The 12,500-nt window shown below is 62.0% G+C and overlaps 1 non-coding gene across 1 annotated transcript; it reads right to left on the reverse strand.

Annotated features, from left to right (window-relative positions):
* Nucleotides 1–1,328: 1,328 nt before the first annotated feature.
* Nucleotides 1,329–3,143, reverse strand: LOC142792928 (small subunit ribosomal RNA). The gene has a single exon (XR_012891308.1). It is a non-coding gene; the product is annotated as a small subunit ribosomal RNA (ribosomal RNA).
* Nucleotides 3,144–12,500: the final 9,357 nt, after the last annotated feature.

Consider the following 12,500-nt stretch of genomic DNA (forward strand, 5'->3'; position numbering starts at 1 on the left):
CCGTGGAGCGCGGGATGCACGGTCCCATCGACAAGCCTCTCCCGTTTTTACCGTGGCGTCGCGGTTCACCACGGCAGGCGGGTCGGTCTCCTCCGCATAAAAAGGGGGACCCCCGCTTTTTGTTCCACGAAATCGCACAAGCTTTTTTCGCATCCACGGTTTGCCACCGCACACCAAAATGCCGATCCGGCTGCCTACTTTAGCCAACAGGTGGAGCCAGGCGCGCCGTACTTGCGCGGCACTTCCCACGTCCACCGAAGTCGGTGCCAAGGACCACTTTCGGCGCCGGAGCCGCGTACGAGCCTACTCGAGGCGGAAGAACGAAGCCAGCAAGGGCCTGGCCGCAAGTGCGTTCAATTGTCGGGACGTCCAAGTCCCTCGTTCTTCCGTGCTTCCTCTTTCGGCAAGTCGTTGCGGCACCTTCCCAAAGCGCGCAGACCCGCTAATCGCGACGAGCGCGACGTGGCCGTGCCGCCTTTCCCTCGGCAGCAAGCAAAACGCCTGGCAACGTCGACGCTCCCCTAACCGCGATCTCGCACCGTGTTTCGTGTGGCGAATTCAAAAGCCGGCCGGCGCTGCTGCAACCATTACGGTCGGTACGCATACGCCGCGGAGGGCGGGACGGTCATCGGAGCGTGCGGTTCCTCCATCGAGTACTGCGCACCTCGGCCGTCGCATCGCCGTGCCATGACCGGCCGCGCGTCAACGCGAACCGGTGCCAGCGAGATCCCTCGCCTGCAAGAACCGACCGGCAGCCTCCGTCACCCGAGGACGCGGAGGCGCTTGCCGCGGACGGCGGGACGGTATGCACTGGTGCACAGCGGACCCGTCACATCGCCAGTTCCTTGACCGACCGCCGACGCTTGTGCCGTTCCTCTCGTACTTGGCAGTCGCCGCGCGATTGTCGGGTCTCGTTCTTGCACGCTCGAACGGTCGGGAGGGCACTCGGCTGGCGTTTCGGGAACGCGCAGCCTCGCCTTCTACCGACGTAACCACGACTCGCCGTTCGCGCTCCGCCGCTCCTGTTTACAGTACTAGGCGGTCCCGCAGCGGTCGGGTCGCGCATTTCGAGCGCTTCGAGCCACGGTGCAGTGGCGGGTCGAAAGCCGACCTATGAGTGCGTTGCGCCGTTTGTACCCGCGTCCGCCACCTGGCCGACCGTCCAAGGTCGCGGTGTTGGCGTCCGCTGGGCGCAACAATTTGTCACGGGGTGCCGCTCCACATTCAGGCAGCCCCGTGGGGAAAAGCCGACCCCGCGTCCAAACGGGGTCAGCGGCAGAAAGTGTCGGGCGCAGACGCAGCTGAGGCGCTCACCCTTCACAATCCGTTAATGATCCTTCCGCAGGTTCACCTACGGAAACCTTGTTACGACTTTTACTTCCTCTAAATGATCAAGTTTGGTCATCTTTCCAACAGACCGGCGCAACCGAAAGGCCGCGCCGGACATCGGTCCGAAGACCTCACTAAATCATTCAATCGGTAGTAGCGACGGGCGGTGTGTACAAAGGGCAGGGACGTAATCAACGCGAGCTTATGACTCGCGCTTACTGGGAATTCCTCGTTCAAGGGGAACAATTGCAAGCCCCTATCCCAATCACGAAAGAAGTTCCACGGGTTACCCAGTCTTTTCAGACAGGGATAAAGACACGCTGCTTCCTTCAGTGTAGCGCGCGTGCGGCCCCGGACATCTAAGGGCATCACAGACCTGTTATTGCTCTGTTTCGTGCGGCTAGGAGCCGCTTGTCCCTCTAAGAAGGTTGTAAGGTGCTGGGAACCCCGCACCTATTTAATAGGCTAGAGTCTCGTTCGTTATCGGAATTAACCAGACAAATCGCTCCACCAACTAAGAACGGCCATGCACCACCATCCACCGAATCAAGAAAGAGCTCTCAATCTGTCAATCCTCCCAGTGTCCGGGCCGGGTAAGTTTTCCCGTGTTGAGTCAAATTAAGCCGCAGGCTCCACTCCTGGTGGTGCCCTTCCGTCAATTCCTTTAAGTTTCAGCTTTGCAACCATACTTCCCCCGGAACCCAAATACTTTGGTTTCCCGGAAGCTGCCCGCCGAGTCATTTGAGTAACTCAGGCGGATCGCTGGTTGGCATCGTTTATGGTCAGAACTAGGGCGGTATCTGATCGCCTTCGAACCTCTGACTTTCGTTCTTGATCAATGAAAACATTCTTGGCAAATGCTTTCGCAGTAGTTCGTCTTGCGACGGTCCAAGAATTTCACCTCTAGCGCCGCAATACGAATGCCCCCGTCCGTCCCTCTTAATCATTACCTCGTATTCCAAAAACCAACAGAACAGAAACGAGGTCTTGTTCTATTATTCCATGCAAGTTTATTCAGGCGACTCGCCTGCGTTGAGCACTCTAATTTTTTCAAAGTAAAAGCACCGGCCATCTCGAGGCACACAATGAAGTGCACCAAGAAAGAACCGGCATGATGTTCAGTCCGAGCCGTCGCATCGGGTAGATGCACTACTCGTCTGGAACTGAGATCCAACTACGAGCTTTTTAACCGCAGCAGCTTTAGTATACGCTATTGGAGCTGGAATTACCGCGGCTGCTGGCACCAGACTTGCCCTCCAATTGATCCTCGTTAAAGGATTTAGAGTGTACTCATTTCAATTACGGGGCCTCAAAAGAGTCCCGTATTGTTATTTTTCGTCACTACCTCCCCGTGCCGGGAGTGGGTAATTTGCGCGCCTGCTGCCTTCCTTGGATGTGGTAGCCGTTTCTCAGGCTCCCTCTCCGGAATCGAACCCTGATTCTCCGTTACCCGTAACAACCATGGTAAGCAAGTAACCTACCATCGAAAGTTGATAAGGCAGACACTTGAAAGAAACGTCGCCGGCTCGTGGCCATGCGATCAGCACAAAGTTATCCAGAGTCACCACACAATACGGGCCGAAACCCGATCGATCTTGGTCTAATAAAAGCACCCGTTACCCAAAGGGCTCCAGGCTCACTGCATGTATTAGCTCTAGAATTGCCACAGTTATCCAAGTAGGAAGAAACGATCTAAGGAACCATAACTGATTTAATGAGCCATTCGCGGTTTCGCCTTATTTCGGCATGTACTTAGACATGCATGGCTTAATCTTTGAGACAAGCATATGATTACTGGCAGGATCAACCAGGTAATCGTTCGACTGCGCGTCCGTCCTCGCCTTCGGCGGGCCGGACGCAGTCTGTGTGCGGCGGAGGCCACCTTCAGGCGCCCCAACACGCTTATTTTGCACTCCGAGATGACGGCGTTCGAGCTCGCTACGGCACAACCTTCCCGAAAGACGAGTGGGAGCCGTGCGGCAAGAAGCACGTTCATGCTCGCTCTTTTTCGTTGCATCGACTCGGTCGCGCCGTGCGGGTTGCCCAAGCCCGCTGCACTGTCGGTGGACCGGCCGGAACTAGCAACGGAGCCGAGACTGCAAAGCCGCCAGACGACGGGTCACGCCCGCGTCTTCGGCGCTTTCGCATCTGAATCGCCCGAGGACGACACGGAACACACCTCGATATCGTGGTAAAACGGCACCGTCCGACAACCAGCCCCTAACGCATCAAGCGGATGAGGCTGCAGACGACTGCCGTGGATTCCCCTGGAGCAGACCCGAGGACACGCTTGACGAGGCCGAAGCCCGCCGCATATCAGACACCCGGTCGCTTTCGCGTACGCCGCTCACGAGAACCCCCACATAATAGCAGCGATAAGTACCCAGACCTCCTTGGGCACTAATACGAGCGTACTCGAGAAAATTTCACCGCGGGTGTGCCCCGAAACGTGTGGCACGTTGAGCGTGCCACAAGTCTACGTCGCTCTCAAACCCGCCGAGGTCGTAGAATTTGCGACCCTACTCACGAAATTCCCACCGAGGATACGGCCGCAAACGTACCGCACCTTGGGTAGGCCACGAGTTTGTGCAACACTACGCTGACGGCACAGCACCGAGGTCGTGCGCGCACGCACGGGAAAATTCCGCCGCGGTTTCTGCCGAAAACGTGAGGCACCACGACTCTCCGCAAGTTCGCGTCGACTGCGAAAGACCGAAGTCGTGAACGACGTGTCCGCTACTCGCCGCCGACACGCTGGACACCAAACGTACAACGACTCGACGGCGTCGTAGAGGCCCACGACGCGGTTTTCCTTAACGACGTCTCGGCGTGGCACCGACAGGTTAGAACGGCCGACCAACGTTCCCTGTCCGCCGTTCGGCTCAGTCGAAGGGCTCGGCGACTTCGGCAACGCTGCGAAGCCGCACGGTGACGCACGCCATGTCCCCATTTTTTTTTTTTTTTCTTTCTGCGTCTGCCGGGGTGCCCCTATAATAGCAGCGATAAGCACCCAGACCGCCGTGGGTCGCTCGCCCCGGCTGACGTGGTTTTTCGTACTCCTGCGGCGGTCGCCGTCAAGCACGTCCAAATACGCTACTTTCGTGGGCGCATTCACGCTCTTTCGCTTCGCCGGAGTGCCAGCACTCACTCTGCCAAAAACGGCGAACATCCGAGCGGCGGTTCCCACTTTTGCGTCGGCGTCGCAAACCCCGCCCCGGCAGACGAGGTTTGCCGTACTCGTGCGACGGTGGCCGGCGGGCACGTCGAAAGACGCCGATATCGTGCGCGAATTGGCGCACCTTGGCTTCACCGGAGTGCCGCCACTGACTCCTCCAAAAACGGCGAAGATCCGAGCGGCGCTTCCCACTTTCGCATCGGCGTCCCGAACTCCGCCCCGGCTGACGCGGTTTACCGTACTCGTGCGACGGTCGCCGGCGAGCACGTGGAAAGACGCCGATATCGTGCCCGAATCGGCTCCGTTCGGCTTCGCCGGAGTGCCAGCACTGGCTCGGCGAAAGACGACGAACATCCGAGCGACGGTTCTCACTATTGCGTACGCGTCGCAAACCCCGCCCCGGCAGACGCACTTTGCCGTACTCGTGCGACGGTCGCCGGCGAGCACGTAGAAAGACGCCGATATCGTGCCGGAATCGGCCCCGTTTGGCTTCGCCGGAGTGCCAGCACTCACTCGGCCACAAACGGCGAACATCCGAGCGGCGGTTCCCACTTAGCCGTCGGCGTCCCGAACTCCGCCCCGGCAGACGCGGTTGCCGAGCTCGTGCGACTAGCGACCGCGAAGCCGTCTCGCGACGCCGCTTTCGTGCGCGGCTCCCACTGCGACCTGGGTCACCCGAGGTCGACGAGCAAGAAAGAATGTCGAAAAAAAATTTTTTTTTTTTTTGCGTCTGCCGGGGTGCCCCTATAATAGCAGCGATAAGCACCCAGACCGCCATGGGTCGCTCGCCCCGGCTGACGTGGTTTTTCGTTTTCCTGCGGTGGTCGTCGTCAAGCACGTCCAAACACGCCACTTTCGTGGGCGCATTCGCGCTCTTTCGCTTCGCCGGAGTGCCAGCACTCACTCTGCCAAAAACGGCGAACATCCTAGTGGCGGTTCCCACTTTTGCGTCGGCGTCGCCAACCCCGCCCCGGCATACGCGGTTTGCCGTACTCGTGCGGCGGTGGCCGGCGGGCACGTCGAAAGACACCGATATCGTGCGCGAGTCGATGCTTCTTGGTCTCGCAGGAGGGCCGCCACTCACTCCTGCAAAAACGGCGAAGATCCGAGCGGCGCTTCCCACTTTTTCGTCGGCATCGCAAACCTCGCCCCGGCAGACGCGCTTTGCCGTACTCGTGCGACGGTCGCCGGCGAGCACGTCGAAATACGCCGATATCGTGCCCGAATCGGCCCCGTTTCGCTTCGCCGGAGTGCCAGCACTCACTCGGCCAAAAACGGCGAACATCCGAGCAGCGGTACCCACTTAGCCGTCGGCATCCCGAACTCCGCGCCGGCTGACGCGGTTGCCGAGCTCGTGCGACTAGCGACCGCGAACGCGTCTCGCGACGCCGCTTTCGTGCGCGGCTCCCATTGCGACCTGGGTTACCCGAGCTCGACCAGCAAAAAAGAAGGTCGAAAAAAAATTTTTTTTTTCTGCGTCTGCCGGGGTGCCCCTATAATAGCAGCGATAAGCACCCAGACCGCCGTGGGTCGCTCGCCCCGGCTGACGTGGTTTTTCGTACTCCTGCAGCGGTCGCCGTCAAGCACGTCCAAATACGCCACTTTCGTGGGCGCTTTCGCGCTCTTTCGCGTCGCCGGTGTGCCAGCACTCACTCTGCCAAAAACGGCGAACATCCTAGTGGCGGTTCCCACTTTTGCGTCGGCGTCGCCAACCCCGCCCCGGCATACGCGGTTTGCCGTACTCGTGCGGCGGTGGCCGGCGGGCACGTCGAAAGACACCGATATCGTGCGCGAGTCGATGCTTCTTGGTCTCGCAGGAGGGCCGCCACTCACTCCTGCAAAAACGGCGAAGATCCGAGCGGCGCTTCCCACTTTTTCGTCGGCATCGCAAACCTCGCCCCGGCAGACGCGCTTTGCCGTACTCGTGCGACGGTCGCCGGCGAGCACGTCGAAATACGCCGATATCGTGCCCGAATCGGCCCCGTTTCGCTTCGCCGGAGTGCCAGCACTCACTCGGCCAAAAACGGCGAACATCCGAGCAGCGGTACCCACTTAGCCGTCGGCATCCCGAACTCCGCGCCGGCTGACGCGGTTGCCGAGCTCGTGCGACTAGCGACCGCGAACGCGTCTCGCGACGCCGCTTTCGTGCGCGGCTCCCATTGCGACCTGGGTTACCCGAGCTCGACCAGCAAAAAAGAAGGTCGAAAAAAAATTTTTTTTTTCTGCGTCTGCCGGGGTGCCCCTATAATAGCAGCGATAAGCACCCAGACCGCCGTGGGTCGCTCGCCCCGGCTGACGTGGTTTTTCGTACTCCTGCAGCGGTCGCCGTCAAGCACGTCCAAATACGCCACTTTCGTGGGCGCTTTCGCGCTCTTTCGCGTCGCCGGTGTGCCAGCACTCACTCTGCCAAAAACGGCCAACATCCGAGCGGCGGTTCCCACTTTTGCGTCGGCGTCGTAAACCCCGCCCCGGCAGACGCGGTTTGCCCTACTCGTTCGACGGTCGCCGGCGAGCGCGTCGAAAGACGCCGATATCGTGCGCTAATTGGCGCTCCTTGGCTTCTCCGGAGTGCCGCCACTCACTCCTCCAAAAACGGCGAAGATCCGAGCGGCGTTCTCCACTTTCGCATCGGCGTCCCGAACTCCGCCCGGGCTGACGCGGTTTACCGTACTCGTGCGACGGTCGCCGCCGGGCACGTCGAAAGACGCCGATATCGTGCCGTAATCGGCCCCGTTTGGCTTCGCCCGAGTGCCAGCACTCACTCGGCCAAAAACGGCGAACATCCGAGCAGCGTTTCCCACTTTCGCATCGGCGTCCCGAAGCCCGCCCCGGCAGACGCGGTTTGCCCTACTCGAGCGACGGTCGCCGGCGATCACGTCGAAAGGCGCCGAATTCGTGCACGAATCGATGCTTCTTGGTCTCGCAGGAGGGCCGCCACTCACTCCTGCAAAAACGGCGAAGATCCGAGTTGCGCTTCCCACTTTTTCGTCGGCGTCCCGAACTACGCCCCGGCTGACGCGGTTTACCGTACTCGTGCGACGGTCGCCGGCGGGCACTTCAAAATACGCCGATTTCGTGGGCGCATTCACGCTGTTTCGCTTCCCCGGAGTGCCAACACTCACTCTGCCGAAAGCGGCGATCATCCGAGCGGCGGTTCCCACTTTTGCGTCGGCTTCGCAAACGGCGCCCCGGCAGACGCGCTCGTGCGACGTACTCGTGCGACGGTCGCCGGCGAGCACGTCGAAAGACGCCGATATCGTGCTCGAATCGACCCCGTTTCGCTTCGCCGGAGTGCTGCCAGTCACGGCGCAGAGAACGGCGAACAAGTGTTTTTTTTTTTTTCCTAGAATTTGTGTTATAGAAGGCACATTTGATATCGGACGATAATTTTCAACTTTATCACGCGCACCGATTTTCGTGTAGAGGTTTGCAAGTTTATGGGAATTTCTCCACTTGGAATAATGCGATTTAGTAGTACTACGAGAACTTCATGGATGTACTCAAGGGTACGGGGCAAGTCAGTTACGTCAACACCTGCAGATTTTTTACACTTCAAACTGAAAATTGTTGGTTGTGAGTCCTCGTGTGATATTAAAGGCCGATTCGCTAACACATAGAACAAAGAAAGAAAGGAAGAAAAAACGCCCGCGCTCGCTCAAGAAACCTGGGTTCGCAACAAGTGGCAACAACAAGCAACCGAGCGAGTGCGCCAAAACCCGTGGCGGCCGAACAAACGCGAAGTCCCAACCGCGTCAGCCGGGGTGGCACGGGACAGGAAAAATCACTTCAGCCGGGGCGGCGGGGCACCGAATAAACCTCGTCACCTCGTCGCAGGATAAAAGAGGAAACAAAAAGTCTAAACAGCGTCTGCTGGAGCGAATGCGTAATAAAACAACAACAACAACAAAAAAAAAACACCCGCGCTCAAGAAGTCTGCAATCCTCACAAAAGGCGACTGTGACCGAGCAGCGTCAGCCGGGGCCGTGCGGAAACGGAAAAACCGCGACTACCGGGGCGTCGAGGCACCGAAAAATCCACTTCAGCCGCGGCGAAAAAAAAAACAAAAAGAAAGACGGAGGGGGGGGGGGGGAACCACGTCTGCCGGGGCGAAGGAAAAAAAAAAACGCGTCTGCCGGGGCGAGCCCGGGTGCGGCACCACCGGGAAAACTGTGGCAAACAGACATGGCGATCGAGTGAGTGGGCCGCCAGCCAGGCTCAGCCAAAAAGTGCAAAGTCCGAACTGCGTCAGCCGGGGCGGCAAAAACCGCGTCAGCCGGGGCGGCGCAAAAAACCGCGTCTGCCGGGGCGGCACGAAACCGCGTCAGCCGGGGCGGGGCGAAAACTGCGTCAGCCGGGGCGAAAAGAAAAAAAAAAAACGCGTCTGCCGGGGCAAGCCCGGGTGCGGCACCACCGGGAAAACTGTGGCAAACAGACATGGCGATCGAGTGAGTGGGCCGCCAGCCAGGCACAGCCGAAAAGTGCAAAGTCCGAACCGTGTCAGCCGGGGCGACGCAAAAACCGCGTCAGCCGGGGCGGCGCGAAAACCGCGTCAGCCGGGGCGGCACGAAACCGCGTCAGCCGGGGCGGCGCGAAAACTGCGTCAGCCGGGGCGGCGCGAAAACCTCGTCAGCCGGGGCGAGCGAAAAGGGGGGGGGGGGAACCACGTCTGCCGGGGCGAAAGAAAAAAAAACGCGTCTGCCGGGGCGAGCCCGGGTGCGGCACCACCGGGAAGACTGTGGCAAACAGACATGGCGATCGAGTGAGTGGGCCGCCAGCCAGGCTCAGCCCAAAAAGTGCCAAGTCCGAACTGCGTCAGCCGGGGCGGCAAAAACCGCGTCAGCCGGGGCGGCGCGAAAACCGCGTCTGCCGGGGCGGCGCGAAAACTGCGTCTGCCGGGGCGAGCCCGGGTGCGGCACCACCGGGAAAACTGTGGCAAACAGACATGGCGATCGAGTGAGTGGGCCGCCAGCCAGGCACAGCCGAAAAGTGCTAAGTCCGAACTGCGTCTGCCGGGGCGGCACGAAACCGCGTCAGCCGGGGCGGCGCGAAAACCGCGTCTGCCGGGGCGGCACGAAACCGCGTCAGCCGGGGCGGCGCGAAAACTGCGTCAGCCGGGGCGAGCCCGGGTGCGGCACCACCGGGAAAACTGTGGCAAACAGACATGGCGATCGAGTGAGTGGGCCGCCAGCCAGGCACAGCCGAAAAGTGCTAAGTCCGAACTGCGTCTGCCGGGGCGGCACGAAACCGCGTCAGCCGGGGCGGCGCGAAAACCGCGTCTGCCGGGGCGGCACGAAACCGCGTCAGCCGGGGCGGCGCGAAAACTGCGTCAGCCGGGGCGAGCCCGGGTGCGGCACCACCGGGAAAACTGTGGCAAACAGACATGGCGATCGAGTGAGTGGGCCGCCAGCCAGGCACAGCCGAAAAGTGCTAAGTCCGAACTGCGTCAGCCGGGGCGGCAAAAACCGCGTCAGCCGGGGCGGCGCAAAAAACCGCGTCTGCCGGGGCGGCACGAAACCGCGTCAGCCGGGGCGGCGCGAAAACTGCGTCAGCCGGGGCGAAAGAAAAAAAAAAAAACGCGTCTGCCGGGGCGAGCCCGGGTGCGGCACCACCGGGAAAACTGTGGCAAACAGACATGGCGATCGAGTGAGTGGGCCGCCAGCCAGGCACAGCCGAAAAGTGCTAAGTCCGAACTGCGTCTGCCGGGGCGGCACGAAACCGCGTCAGCCGGGGCGGCGCGAAAACCGCGTCTGCCGGGGCGGCACGAAACCGCGTCAGCCGGGGCGGCGCGAAAACTGCGTCAGCCGGGGCGAGCCCGGGTGCGGCACCACCGGGAAAACTGTGGCAAACAGACATGGCGATCGAGTGAGTGGGCCGCCAGCCAGGCACAGCCGAAAAGTGCTAAGTCCGAACTGCGTCTGCCGGGGCGGCACGAAACCGCGTCAGCCGGGGCGGCGCGAAAACCGCGTCTGCCGGGGCGGCACGAAACCGCGTCAGCCGGGGCGGCGCGAAAACTGCGTCAGCCGGGGCGAGCCCGGGTGCGGCACCACCGGGAAAACTGTGGCAAACAGACATGGCGATCGAGTGAGTGGGCCGCCAGCCAGGCACAGCCGAAAAGTGCAAAGTCCGAACCGTGTCAGCCGGGGCGACGCAAAAACCGCGTCAGCCGGGGCGGCGCGAAAACCGCGTCAGCCGGGGCGGCACGAAACCGCGTCAGCCGGGGCGGCGCGAAAACTGCGTCAGCCGGGGCGGCGCGAAAACCTCGTCAGCCGGGGCGAGCGAAAAGGGGGGGGGGGGGGGAACCACGTTGCCGGGGCGAAAGAAAAAAAAAACGCGTCTGCCGGGGCGAGCCCGGGTGCGGCACCACCGGGAAGACTGTGGCAAACAGACATGGCGATCGAGTGAGTGGGCCGCCAGCCAGGCTCAGCCCAAAAAGTGCCAAGTCCGAACTGCGTCAGCCGGGGCGGCAAAAACCGCGTCAGCCGGGGCGGCGCGAAAACCGCGTCTGCCGGGGCGGCGCGAAAACTGCGTCAGCCGGGGCGAGCCCGGGTGCGGCACCACCGGGAAAACTGTGGCTAACAGACATGGCGATCGAGTGAGTGGGCCACCAGCCAGGCTCAGCCAAAAAGTGCCAAGTCCGAACTGCGTCAGCCGGGGCGGCAAAAACCGCGTCAGCCGGGGCGGTGCAAAAAAACCGCGTCTGCCGGGGCGGCACGAAACCGCGTCAGCCGGGGCGGCGCGAAAACTGCGTCAGCCGGGGCGAAAGAAAAAAAAAACGCGTCTGCCGGGGCGAGCCCGGGTGCGGCACCACCGGGAAAACTGTGGCAAACAGACATGGCGATCGAGTGAGTGGGCCGCCAGCCAGGCACAGCCGAAAAGTGCTAAGTCCGAACTGCGTCTGCCGGGGCGGCACGAAACCGCGTCAGCCGGGGCGGCGCGAAAACCGCGTCTGCCGGGGCGGCACGAAACCGCGTCAGCCGGGGCGGCGCGAAAACTGCGTCAGCCGGGGCGAGCCCGGGTGCGGCACCACCGGGAAAACTGTGGCAAACAGACATGGCGATCGAGTGAGTGGGCCGCCAGCCAGGCACAGCCGAAAAGTGCTAAGTCCGAACTGCGTCTGCCGGGGCGGCACGAAACCGCGTCAGCCGGGGCGGCGCGAAAACCGCGTCTGCCGGGGCGGCACGAAACCGCGTCAGCCGGGGCGGCGCGAAAACTGCGTCAGCCGGGGCGAGCCCGGGTGCGGCACCACCGGGAAAACTGTGGCAAACAGACATGGCGATCGAGTGAGTGGGCCGCCAGCCAGGCACAGCCGAAAAGTGCTAAGTCCGAACTGCGTCAGCCGGGGCGGCAAAAACCGCGTCAGCCGGGGCGGCGCAAAAAACCGCGTCTGCCGGGGCGGCACGAAACCGCGTCAGCCGGGGCGGCGCGAAAACTGCGTCAGCCGGGGCGAAAGAAAAAAAAAAACGCGTCTGCCGGGGCGAGCCCGGGTGCGGCACCACCGGGAAAACTGTGGCAAACAGACATGGCGATCGAGTGAGTGGGCCGCCAGCCAGGCACAGCCGAAAAGTGCTAAGTCCGAACTGCGTCTGCCGGGGCGGCACGAAACCGCGTCAGCCGGGGCGGCGCGAAAACCGCGTCTGCCGGGGCGGCACGAAACCGCGTCAGCCGGGGCGGCGCGAAAACTGCGTCAGCCGGGGCGAGCCCGGGTGCGGCACCACCGGGAAAACTGTGGCAAACAGACATGGCGATTGAGTGAGTGGGCCGCCAGCCAGGCACAGCCGAAAAGTGCTAAGTCCGAACTGCGTCTGCCGGGGCGGCACGAAACCGCGTCAGCCGGGGCGGCGCGAAAACCGCGTCTGCCGGGGCGGCACGAAACCGCGTCAGCCGGGGCGGCGCGAAAACTGCGTCAGCCGGGGCGAGCCCGGGTGCGGCACCACCGGGAAAACTGTGGCAAACAGACATGGCGATCGAGTGAGTGGGCCGCCAGCCAGGCACAGCC

Source organism: Rhipicephalus microplus, unplaced genomic scaffold (genome assembly GCF_043290135.1).
Source record: "Rhipicephalus microplus isolate Deutch F79 unplaced genomic scaffold, USDA_Rmic scaffold_264, whole genome shotgun sequence".
Lineage (NCBI taxonomy): Eukaryota > Metazoa > Arthropoda > Arachnida > Ixodida > Ixodidae > Rhipicephalus > Rhipicephalus microplus.